At 46.5% G+C, this 12207-nt stretch overlaps 1 non-coding gene across 1 annotated transcript; it reads right to left on the reverse strand.

The window, feature by feature from the left end:
* Window positions 1-7014: 7014 nt before the first annotated feature.
* On the reverse strand, window positions 7015-7170 carry LOC121210351 (5.8S ribosomal RNA). Its single transcript, XR_005905465.1, has one exon. It is a non-coding gene; the product is annotated as a 5.8S ribosomal RNA (ribosomal RNA).
* Between the last annotated feature and the right edge of the window lie 5037 nt (window positions 7171-12207).

Consider the following 12207-nt stretch of genomic DNA (forward strand, 5'->3'; position numbering starts at 1 on the left):
GTGCCAATCTCACAACCGTGAACACTTATTGCCCGCACACTTAGTGCTGAAAACCAACCACTCTATACGCTTCACTGCCTTTTTACATTCGACAATTTCGTCTCTACATACATATACACATATAGCAATACACATTAGTATATCATTTAGACTACTTGAATACAAACACAACATGCTTATCGACCATTCAACTTCCAGTTCCATAGCCACATACAAAAAATCACATTTATAGTCATAACACTCCTTCAAAATTGCATCACTTATACCCTTATAATTCAATCCAAATCGAAATTCAAATACGAGTACATGATACGTACCTGATCAACTTAATAATTTAGGCATATCTAAATGAAGTTATATCGCAAATTCTCATAGTCAGAAGCTTGCTACAGCTCGATCGGGATCAAGATTCATTACAATACAGCAAACACATTTTAATAGCCAAAAATCATCACACTATCATTTTATCACTTTATGGCATGTATAAATAGACTCACGCGTGCTACGTTAGTCCTAAAATCGACTAAACCGTAGCTCTGATACCAATAAAATGTAACACCCCGAACCCGAGGCCGTCACCGAAGTCGAACACGAGGTGTTAACAGACTTCAAACCACTTAAAAAAATTTCCCAGACAAGCTGCCAGTCTGCGTACTAGTCGCTTTAAAAATCATATCTTGAGTTATGAAACTCGAAATCCAGTTCCGTAAATTTTCCCTGAAACTATACTCATATGCCCATCTACATATTTTTTTCTAGAATTTTTGGTCGGGCCAATTAGTACAGTTTATTAGTCAAAGTCTCCCATGTTACAGGGATCGACTACACTGACCTTTGCGCATTACGACTTGGATATCTCCCTTCACAGAGCTTCAATACTGATGCCGTTTCTTTCTATAGAAACTAGACTCAGAGAGGAATCTATACATATATGGAATGACTCCTAATTATCTCTGGTTAATTTATAATGAATTTACAAAGTCGGAACAGGGAATCCAGAAACCGTTCTGGCCCTGTCTCATGAGAACCTAAATATCTCTTAACATACTGTCCATATGATCGTTTCGTTACTTTCCTATGAAAATAGATTCATCAAGGTTCGTTTACATAATTTATTCATTATTTAATTCCAAACCTAATATTTTTAGTGATTTTCCCAAATCTACATCACTGCTGCTGCCAGCATCTGCCTTTAAGGTAGACTTTACCTATTTCATAGTTTCCATGATTCAACTAGCCCTTTTAGCATAAATAGCACAAATTATGATAGTGATTAACCATTCCATACCAAATGATTATAACATTATGCTCAAACATATATAAGCCATTTTCGCATGGCTATATACATTAACCAAAATATTCTTCCGCCACTAGTCTATTTTATACATGCCATAAGACAATCCGAAACGTAGCAGTACCAAACAGTGGATAGTGATAGTGTGACTAGTTGCTGACGATCCCCGAGCCTGTAGCTTCGCAATGAGATCTATAAAACAGAGGAAACAGAGTAAACGGAGTAAGCATTACAATGCTTAGTAAGTTTTAAGCAGTGTCAACAGATAACAATCAAATTATAACATAGTTGTTCGTATTTTTATTTCACTCTTCCTTTGGGCATACCATCCCTTTACCGAATCTGCACATCTCATCATATACAATAGGCAGACAAACTTTCACATAAAAGTGAGCTCATGTGACATAGATATATCGTATGATTTCACATCACCTCCCACACTGATCCGATGTCACATAATCATAGGAATAGTCTCATAGATTGCTCTCGTATGCATCACATAACTACCTTATGATTTAGTGCAAATCAAGCTCACATATAAAATTGGAGTACATACCTGTTTAACCTTTCGCATTGAATATATTTATAAGCAATTCTTATTACGAAGTCTTACCCGGACATAATCTCCACACGAAGTTATCGGGTCTTACCCGGACAAAATCCCCACACGTAGTCATCAAGTCTTTAGAGCTCGGATATAGTACAAGCACGAAGCTTAAGGACATTAATCAGAGATAATATTCTCGCATAAAGCCTGCGGGGTTTTAACCCGGATATAGTACTGACACAAATGCCCTTCGGGACTTATCACATTTATACACTTTCACATCCATCACGTTGGCCACTCGGCCCTGTCACATATATATACACTTCCACATTCATCACATCGGCCATTAGGCCTTATCACATAGATACACTTTCACATTCATCACATCGGCCATTAGGCCTTATCACATATATACACTTTCACATTCACCACATTGGCCATTAGGCCCTATCACATATATACACTTTCACATTCATCACATCGGCCATTAGGCCTTATCACATATATACACTTTCACATTCATCACATCGGCCATTAGGCGCTATCACATATATATACACTTTCACATTCATCACATCGGCCATTAGGCCTTATCACATATATATACACTTTCACATTCATCACATCGGCCATTAGGCCTTATCACATATATACACTTTCACATTCATCACATCGGCCATTAGGCCTTATCACATATATATATACACTTTCACATTCATCACATCGGCCATTAGGCCTTATCATCATTTCATATTAGAATACTCATAAACTTACAATATCACGATTTAGAATTCAAGTATGGGTTTAATCAATAGCTTATGAGCAACTAAAACAAGTTTATCAAGGTTCACAACATAATCTCAAATTCAGCACAAGCTGTTTTTCCTGAGCAATAGTCACTAAATTATTTATAACTGGAGCTACAAAACTCCAAATCACTTTCCGTTAATTTTTCCTGAATATAGACTCGTATATCTTCCATCCATAAAATTTCCAGAATTTTATGTTTGGCCAATCAATACCAGATTTTTCTTAAAGTTTCCCCTGTTTCACTGTTTGACTAATCTGACCACTCTTCACTACGAATCAAATTTCTCATTTTACAGAATTCAAAATGTGTTGTATTTGATTTAATTTGAAACTAGACTCATTAAGGAGTCTAAGCATATAAATTTTATCTTATAACCATTTTTGTACAATTTATAATGATTTTCTAAAGACAGAACAGAGGATTACAGTGTCATTCTGCGCTGTCTCACACAACTTTAAGTATTTCATTATCGGAAATTCCTTTGCTTACACGGTTTCTTTTATAAGAAACTAGGCTCATTAAGCTTTAATTTCATGTCTCATTCAGCCTCTAATTCAAATCCATAAATTTATGGTGATTTTCTAAAGTCACGTTACTGCTGCTGTCCTAAGCAGACTATTTCAAATTACCCTTGAATTCCCAAGCTCAAACACTTAAGAACTTACCATTTGAGCTTAGAACATATCATGGCCACATCATATCTTATTAAATCAACTCATCATGTCCCTTTATAATTGAATTTACTCAACGTTTAATCACTTAAAACTTACCTCGGAAGTTGCCGAACGATTACGACGGCTCTTCGATCACTTTTTTCCTTTCCCTTATCCAACTTTGATCCTCTAGGCTCTTGAGCTAAATCAAACAAATTTACTTCTCAATCAAACACATATATATAGCAACCATATACATTTCAAAAACCAATTCGTTCGTATCATTTGTCCATATATTAGCTTTTAGCATATTTGGTCATTAGAGTGACCTATTTGACTTTCAAGCATTCATTTCTAATTTTAATTAAACAATGCCGAATGCCATTAGCTACTAATGCCACACACACACATGTGCATAAAATTCATCCATACATAACCTCTAGCTCATTCGGTCATTCATCTCTCAAACCTATCAAAGTTTCATGTCAAACTTCCCTGGCCGAATACACATATAAGCACATAATGCACATTTAGAATTTTTTTATTTACTTCATGATACATTCGGCCTTGGCAACAATTTCATTAGAAATCCTTATTAGTCACTTCATCAATCAATTATATCATCTAGTTAATATTTCATAACTTATCATGCTAGCTGAATATTATTTATTCAAGTTCATCATCTTCATATTCGACATTAGCATCAAATATAATAGTCCATTTCTTCCCACTTTGAATTTATGCATCCATTTAATCATAGTTTGTTTAAGCACTCATACAACAAGATTCATCCAATTTAACAAGAAACAAAAACTTTATTCCTCCATAGCTACAATGGCCGAAAGATCTAGACATCTCAATACCGAAATTTCTAACATGGGTTGCCTAAAGAATTTGGTAGGGAGTTCAAATTTATCTAGCATTTCAAGTAACTTAACACACCCATATAGCTAACATGCTAGTAGTATCAAGGCATCAACTAAAGTTTTGAAGCCTCTTAGCCGCATCCTAACTCTCCAACAACTCTAATTTCATCCATGAGATAAATAGAAGTAGGCTAACCCTCCAAAGGATGTGTAAACCTCCAAAAGCAACATTGAACATACCTTAATCTCAAGAACCACCTTGGCCGAACTTCCCCTCTTCTTCTTCCTTCCATTCGGCCATGTTGAATAACAAAGGAAGAATTTTGTTTTTCCTCCCCTTTCTCTAGTCACGGCAATGGGGAGTAAGGGGGAGACAACTTTGTTTTCATCACCCCTCCCTTTTCATTACTTAATTACTAACCCTTTATTTATTCTTTCTAACATAACACACTAAGCCAACATGTTTCCACCCATAGCATGGCCGGCCACTAGCTCAAATTTTGGGTAATTTGACATGCAAACCCATCATTTTCATAACATGCATTAATAGGCCACTTCACATTTGCCTAGCACATTTCTAAATTTTCTCACATAAGTCCTATTTAATAAAATTCACTTACAATTAACAAAATTCAAACATGAAATTTTCACACATGCATATATACATATAATAAGCATCAAATATGACAGCTAATTATTTTTATGACTCCGTTTAGCGGTCCCGAAACCACTTCCCGACTAGGGTCAATTTTGGGCTGTCACAACTCTCCCCCACTTAAGAAATTTTCGTCCCCGAAAATTTCTACCGATGCATAGTTTAGGATAACGTCCTCTTATTGAATTATATCCATATAAACATTAGCTCATTGATAGCAATTGTAATTCATTACTGATTTCGCATCGATCCGTAAAATCATTTTCTTATCCTAAGACAAATACATAAACATTTCTGCAAGTATGCACATATATCTCATTTTCTTGATTTCATAAGCAATAATCACTTAATTTAATTCACAAATGCATTTCAAACACATATTAAGCACATATTAACATGTATAATTCACATCATCAACCCACATATTTGTAACCCACATTTTCATTCATGTATAAGCTGTAATCTGACCAAAAGTACACATATACTCAAACATCCCAATAAATATCCTTAATAACTCCATCATATCTCACTATTCAACTTATTTCATTTCCAAAAGAAAAGTCAACTTTCACGTACCTGAACATTTAGTTCATTTAGCACATTCAATCATAGTTAACGTTACCCGTATACAGTCGAATAGGCATAAAGCCTAATATAATACTCTGGCATGAGATTTATTCTAGCGCATAACTCGTGTATCCAAAATTATCAACATTCATCAAAAATTCTTTCAAACTTTCGAATGTCGAAACTTAATCAAAATAATTTCTTGAACAAGATTAACAAAATAGTGTCCATTCAGCAATAGCACATATAGCTCTTACAATGCCATATCCTAGATATGGTCTTACATATTCTCACATATCGAGTCGATGCCATGTCCCAGACATGGTCTTACACACTATCTCAAATCAATGCCTTCGTCCCAAACGAGGTCTTACATGAATTCTACTTCACACACTTAGTGCCCACTGACCGATCTCGCACTCATAGTGCTCGGTTAAAGGAATTCGCACACACACAGTGCCTCTAATTATTCACATACATAGTGCTCTTATTCATTCGTTAATACACATTGATATGACTTAACCAAGTCTATAAACATCATGTATCTACACTTTTAAACATATCATCTCATTTAAATTTGAATTCGTATAGTAATGAATACTTAAACTTTGCTCAAATTACCGGCACGAAGCCTACTAGGCACGAAGGCCCGAATACACGTCACCAGCATGATTGCTCTTCGGGACCTAGCCCGGATATAACACCAGCACGAATGCTCTTCGGGGTTTAGCACGGATATATCACTAGCACGAATGCTCTTCGGAACTTAGCCCGGATACATCACTAGCATGAATGCTCTTCGGAACTTAGCCCGGATACATCACTAGCATGAATGCTCTTCGGGACTTAGCCCGCGGCAGATGCCCAGAGCACGCAGGTCCCGAAGCACACCGAGACGGCGCGTGCTGGATCCCACGATCGAGGCGACGACGTTTCCACAGGCGTATCAAAGGCCCAGGCTTGGACTGTCGCCACGACCCGCGTCAGGTCCACACCTCGAACTGATCGGCAGACCAGCTCTCGCCGTTCGACATCCGACCGGGGCGCATCACCGGTACTTGTTCGCTATCGGTCTCTCGCCCGTATTTAGCCTTGGACGGAATTTATAGCCCAATTAGGGCTGCATTCCCAAACAACCCGACTCTTAGACAGCGCCTCGTGGTGCGATAGGTCCGAGAACGACGGGGCTCTCACCCTCTCCGGTGCCCCTTTCCAGGGGACTTGGGCCCGGTCCGCTGCTGAGGACGCTTCTCTAGACTACAATTTGAATGCTGGTGGCGCCCGATTCTTAATCTGCGCTTTTCCCGGTTCGCTCGCCGTTACTGGGGGAATCCTAGTAAGTTTCTTTTCCTCCACTTATTGATATGCTTAAACTCAGCAGGTAATCCCACCTGACCTGGGGTCGCGATGCGATGCTGAAAGAGTTTAAGGGTCTCGATCGACGAACGTGCACGACTCTGAACAAGGTTTCTTACGGCATTACCACTGATCGTCACGACTATTATGTCGTCGAGGACTCGAATTTAGGCCAACCGCTGGTTGTGAGCGCACGGGAAGCCAATTTCCACCCGCGGTCCAACCTAGTCCCGAGGGATCAGGGTTGGATGGGGGCGATGATGCGTGACACCCAGGCAGACGTGCCATCGGTTTAATGGCTTGGGGCGCAACTTGTGTTAAAAAACTCGATGGTTCACGGGATTCTGCAATTCCCACCAAGTATTGCATTTCACTACGTTCTTCATCGATGCGAGAGCCGAGATATCTGTTGCCGATAGTCGTTCTATATACTTTGCGACAAAAGAACAATATCACTGAAGCACTGACACCGCAAACAGTACGACGATGAAGATGTGTCCCTTTTTTCATTTTGATTCCTTGGCGCGATTCGTGCCGGGGGTTTGTTCGTTCTGCATCGAAGAGGTTGATCCTGACATCTCACCCCACCCAATGGGCAAAGGGACGGTAAGACCGGCCGTTCTGACAAGCAAGGGTGGCGACAGGCGACGATGCACCCGCACTACGTCTGATGTTGTATAGAACGCGTTCACGGGTCGTTCAGCTAGGCAGGTTTCGACAATGATCCTTCCGCAGGTTCACCTACGGAAACCTTGTTACGACTTCTCCTTCCTCTAAATGATAAGATTCAGTGGACTTCTTGCGACGTCGCGGGCAGCGAACCGCCCACGTCGCCACGATCCGAACACTTCACCGGACCATTAAATCGGTAAGAGCGACGGGCGGTGTGTACAAAGGGCAGGGACGTAGTCAACGCGAGCTGATGACTCGCGCTTACTAGGAATTCCTTGTTGAAGACCAACAATTGCAATAATCTATTCCCATCACGATGAAATTACAAAGATTACCCGGGCCTATCAGCCAAGGCTATAGACTCGTTGAATACATCAGTGTAGCGCGCGTGCGGCCCAGAACATCTAAGGGCATCACAGACCTGTTATTGCCTCAAACTTCTGTGGCCTAAAAGGCCATAGTCCCTCTAAGAAGCTAGCCACGGAGGATCACCTCCGTGTAGCTAGTTAGCAGGCTGAGGTCTCGTTCGTTAACGGAATTAACCAGACAAATCACTCCACCAACTAAGAACGGCCATGCACCACCACGCATAGAATCAAGAAAGAGCTCTCAGTCTGTCAATCCTTACTATGTCTAGACCTGGCAAGTTTCCTCGTGTTGAGTCAAATTAAGCCGCAGGCTCCACTTCTGGTGTTGCCCTTCCATCAATTCCTTTAAGTTTTAGCCTTCCGACGATCGACCCACCACCGTTGGTGACTTATTGCGGGACTATCCGACCTTCGTGGGGGCTGCGAACGCACCCCACCTCAGGTTGGAGGGGGCCACGTCGGGGGGCAGTGGATCTTTACCCCTTAAAGAGCTAAAAAAACTTAGTCAATCTGCTACCAGGCAACATTCGTATGTCTGAACGGGGACACTTTTCTTTAGCCCGCACATCCGAGGTACCAGGGTGCCCCTGCTGCTCGAGGTACCCGCACATCCAACGTCCTAAGTTGCCTATGGTGTTTGGGGCTCCACCACATCCAAGCACCAAGGCGCCAATGCTGCTCGAGGCTCCCGCAGATCTGAGGCACCAAGTTGCCGATGGTGCCCGAGGCTCCCGCACAACTAGGGGCCTAGCTTACCGATGGTGCCCGAGGCTCCCGCACGACCAAGGGCCTAGGTTGCCGATGGTGTCCGAGGCTCTTGCATGACCAAGGGCCTATGCACCGATGGTGCTTGAGGCTCTCGCACGACCAAGGGCCGAGGTTGCCGATGGTGCCCGTGGCTCCCGCACGACCAAGGGCCCAGGTTGCCGATGGTGTTTGAGGCTCCCGCACATCCAAGCACTAAGGTGCCGATGGTGCCCGAGGCTCCCGCACGACCAAGAGCCTAGGTGCCAATGGTCCCGAGGCTCTCGCACGGCCAAGGGCCTAGGTTGCCGATGGTGCCCGAGGCTCCCGCACGACCAGGGGACTCAGTTCCCGATGGGGCCTGAGGCTCTCGCACGACCAAGGGCCTAGGTTGCCGATGGTGCTCGAGGTTCTCGCACATCTAAGCACCAAGGTACCAATGGTGTCCGAGGCTCCCGCATTACCAGGGGCCTAGGTTGCCGATGGTCCCGAGGCTCTCGTATGACCAAGGGCCTAGGTTGCCAATGGTGCCCGAGGCTCCCGCAAGACCAAGGGCCTAGGTTGCCGATGGTGGCCGAGGCTCCTACACATCCAAGCACCCAGGTGCCGATGGTGCCCGAGGCTCCTGCACGACCAAGAGCCTAGGCGCCGATGGTGCCCGAGGCTCCCGCAGATCAAAGGCACCAAGTTGCCGATGGTACCCGAGGCTCCCGCACGACCAGGGGCCTAGGTTACCGATAGTGCCCGAGGCTCCCGCACGACCAAGGGCCAAGGTTACCGATGGTGTCCGAGGCTCCTGCACGACCAAGGGCCTAGGCACCGATGGTATCCAAGGCTCCTGCACGACCAAGGGCCTAGGTTGCCGATGGTGCCCGTGGCTCCCGCACGACCACGGGCCTAGGTTTCCGATGGTGTCCGAGGCTCCTGCACATCCAAGCACCAAGGTGCCGATGGTGCCCGAGCCTCCCGCACGACCAAGGGCCTAGGTGCCAATGGTCCCGAGGCTCTCGCATGACCAAGGGCCTAGGTTGCCGATGGTGCCCGAGGCTCCCGCACGACCAGGGTACTAGGTTACCGATGGGGCACGAGGCTCCCACACGACCAAGGGCCTAGCTTCCCAATGGTGCCCGAGGCTCCCGCACATCCAAGCACCAAGGTACCAATGGTGTCCGAGGCTCCCGCACGACCAAGGGCCTAGATTGCCGATGGTCCTAACGCTCTCGCACGACCAAGGGCCTAGGTTGCCAATGGTGCCGAAGGCTCCCGCAAGACTAAGGGCCTAGGATGCCGATGGTGGCTGAGGCTCCCGTACATCCAAGCACCAAGGTGCCGATGGTGCCCGAGGCTCCTGCACGACCAAGGGCCTAGGCGCCGATGGTGCTCGAGGCTCCCACACGACCAAAGGCCTAGGTTGCCGATGGTGCCCGTGGCTCTTGGACGACCAAGAGCCTAGGTTGCCGATGGTGCTCGAGGCTCCCGCACGACCAAGGGCCTAGCTGTTGTGGTGCTCGAGGCTCCCGCATGACCAAGGGCCTAGCTGTTGTGGTGCTCGAGGCTCCCGCACGACCAAGGGCCTAGGTGCCGATGGTGCCCGAGGCTCCCGCACGACCAAGGGCCTAGGTTGTCGATGGTCCCGAGGCTCTCGCACGACTAAGGGCCTAGGTTGCCGATGGTGCCCGAGGCTCCCGCACAACCAAGAGCCTAGGTGCCAATGGTCCCGAGGCTCTCGTACGACCAAAGGCCTAGGTTGCCGATGGTGCCCGAGGCTCCCGTACGACCAGGGGACTAGGTTGCCGATGGGGTCTGAGGCTCCCGCATGACCAGGGGCCTAGGTTACCGATGGTACCCGAGGCTCCCGCACATCCAAGCACCAAGGTACCAATGGTGTCTGAGGCTCCCGCACGACCAGGGGCCTAGGTTGCCGATTGTCCCGAGGCTCTCGCACGACCATGGGCCTAGGTTACCAATGGTGCCCGAGGCTGCCGCACGACCAAAGGCCTAGGTTGCCGATGGTCCCGAGGCTCTCGTACGACCAAGGGCCTAGGTTGCCAATGGTGCCCGAGGCTCCCGCACATCCAAGCACCAAGGTGTCGATGGTGCCCGAGGCTCCTGCACGACCAAGGGCTTAGGCGCCGATGGTGTCCGAGGCTCTCGCACGACCGAGGGCCTAGGTTACCGATGGTGCCCGTGTCTCCCGCACGACCAAGGGCCTAGGTTCCCGATGGTGCTCGAGGGTCCCGCACGGCCAATGGCCTAAGTGCCGTGGTGCTCGAGGCTCCCGCACGACCAAGGGTCTAGGTGCCGATGGTGCCCGAGGCTCCCGCACGACCAAGGGCCTAGGTTGCCGATGGTCCCGAGGCTCTCGCACGACCAATGGCCTATGTTGCCGATGGTGCCCGAGGCTCCTGCACGACCAGTGGCCTAGGTTGCCGATGGTGTCCGAGGCTCCCCCACGACCAAGGGCCTAGGTTGCCGATGGTGCTCGAGGCTCCCACATGACCAAAGGCCTAAGTTTTAGATGGCGTCGAGGCTCTCGCACGACCAGGGGCCTAGGTTGTCGATGGTGCCCAAGTCTCCCCCACGATCAAGGGCCTAGGTTGCCAATGGTACTCAAGGCTCCGGCACAACCAATGGCCTAGTTTGTCGATGGTGTCTGAGGCTCCCGCACATCCGGGGCACCAAGGTGCCGATGCTGCTCTAGGCTCTCGCACATCCGAGCACCAAGGTGTCGATGCTGCTCGAGGCTCTCGCACCACCGACGTCCTAGGTTGCCGATGGCGTCCAAGGCTCCAGCACGTCCAAGCAGTAATGTGCCGATGCTCCGGCACCGTCAACGTCCTAGGTTACCAATGTTGCCTGATGCTCCGGCGTGACCAATGGCCCAAGGTGCCGGAGGCTCTTGTTGCAAAAGGAGAGGGACCGGGATGATTCAAAAGGGGAGGGACCGGGACGACTCGTAGCATCATTTTTTATATTCCGGGATGGCTCACTGGAGCACCGCTGGGAAAGCTCTCCAGAGCACCGCCGGAATAGATCACCGGAGCACCGTCGGGAACCTAACCGACGATGGGGGGCACCAACGCCTGGGCATGAGATGGGCGTGGGCAGTGCCCTGGACAACCCCTGTTCGCTTCAATATCACCTCCCCCCTAAAGAGCTAAAAAAACTTTGTTAATGTGCTACCAGACGACATTCTTTTTTTGAAAGAAAACGACCTGAGGGTTTACCTCATTTTATAGCATCATGAATAATAAAATTTTGGATCTCCATCGGATAATCCATATAAAAGTACAAATCACACTTATTCTTAATAGCTAAAGTACTCAAAAAATCCGCAGCCTTATTACAAAGACGATGGACCCAATTGATTTAGACCGAATTAAAGTTTTTAAAATCTTCGCACACTTGCGTAGTGCGCTGAACCAGAATGGTTATATCCTGCGCCCGCCTGTTGACCTTGTTGACCAGCATTGCATTGTCCGATTCCAAAATAAGCTGTGTCACATTTAGTTTTTTAGCCATCTTTAAACCTTCAGTCAACGCCTGCAGCTCAGCCCAGCACCTATCCATCGCTTCAGCCCTAAACTTATAACATCCCCCCATTACAAAACCATCGTTGTCTCTTACGATTACACTAAAACCACTGCACCCATCCGAAACGACAGCATCCATAT

The sequence above is a fragment of the Gossypium hirsutum genome, chromosome A11, assembly GCF_007990345.1.
Source record: "Gossypium hirsutum isolate 1008001.06 chromosome A11, Gossypium_hirsutum_v2.1, whole genome shotgun sequence".
In the NCBI taxonomy this organism is placed as follows: Eukaryota; Viridiplantae; Streptophyta; class Magnoliopsida; order Malvales; family Malvaceae; genus Gossypium; species Gossypium hirsutum.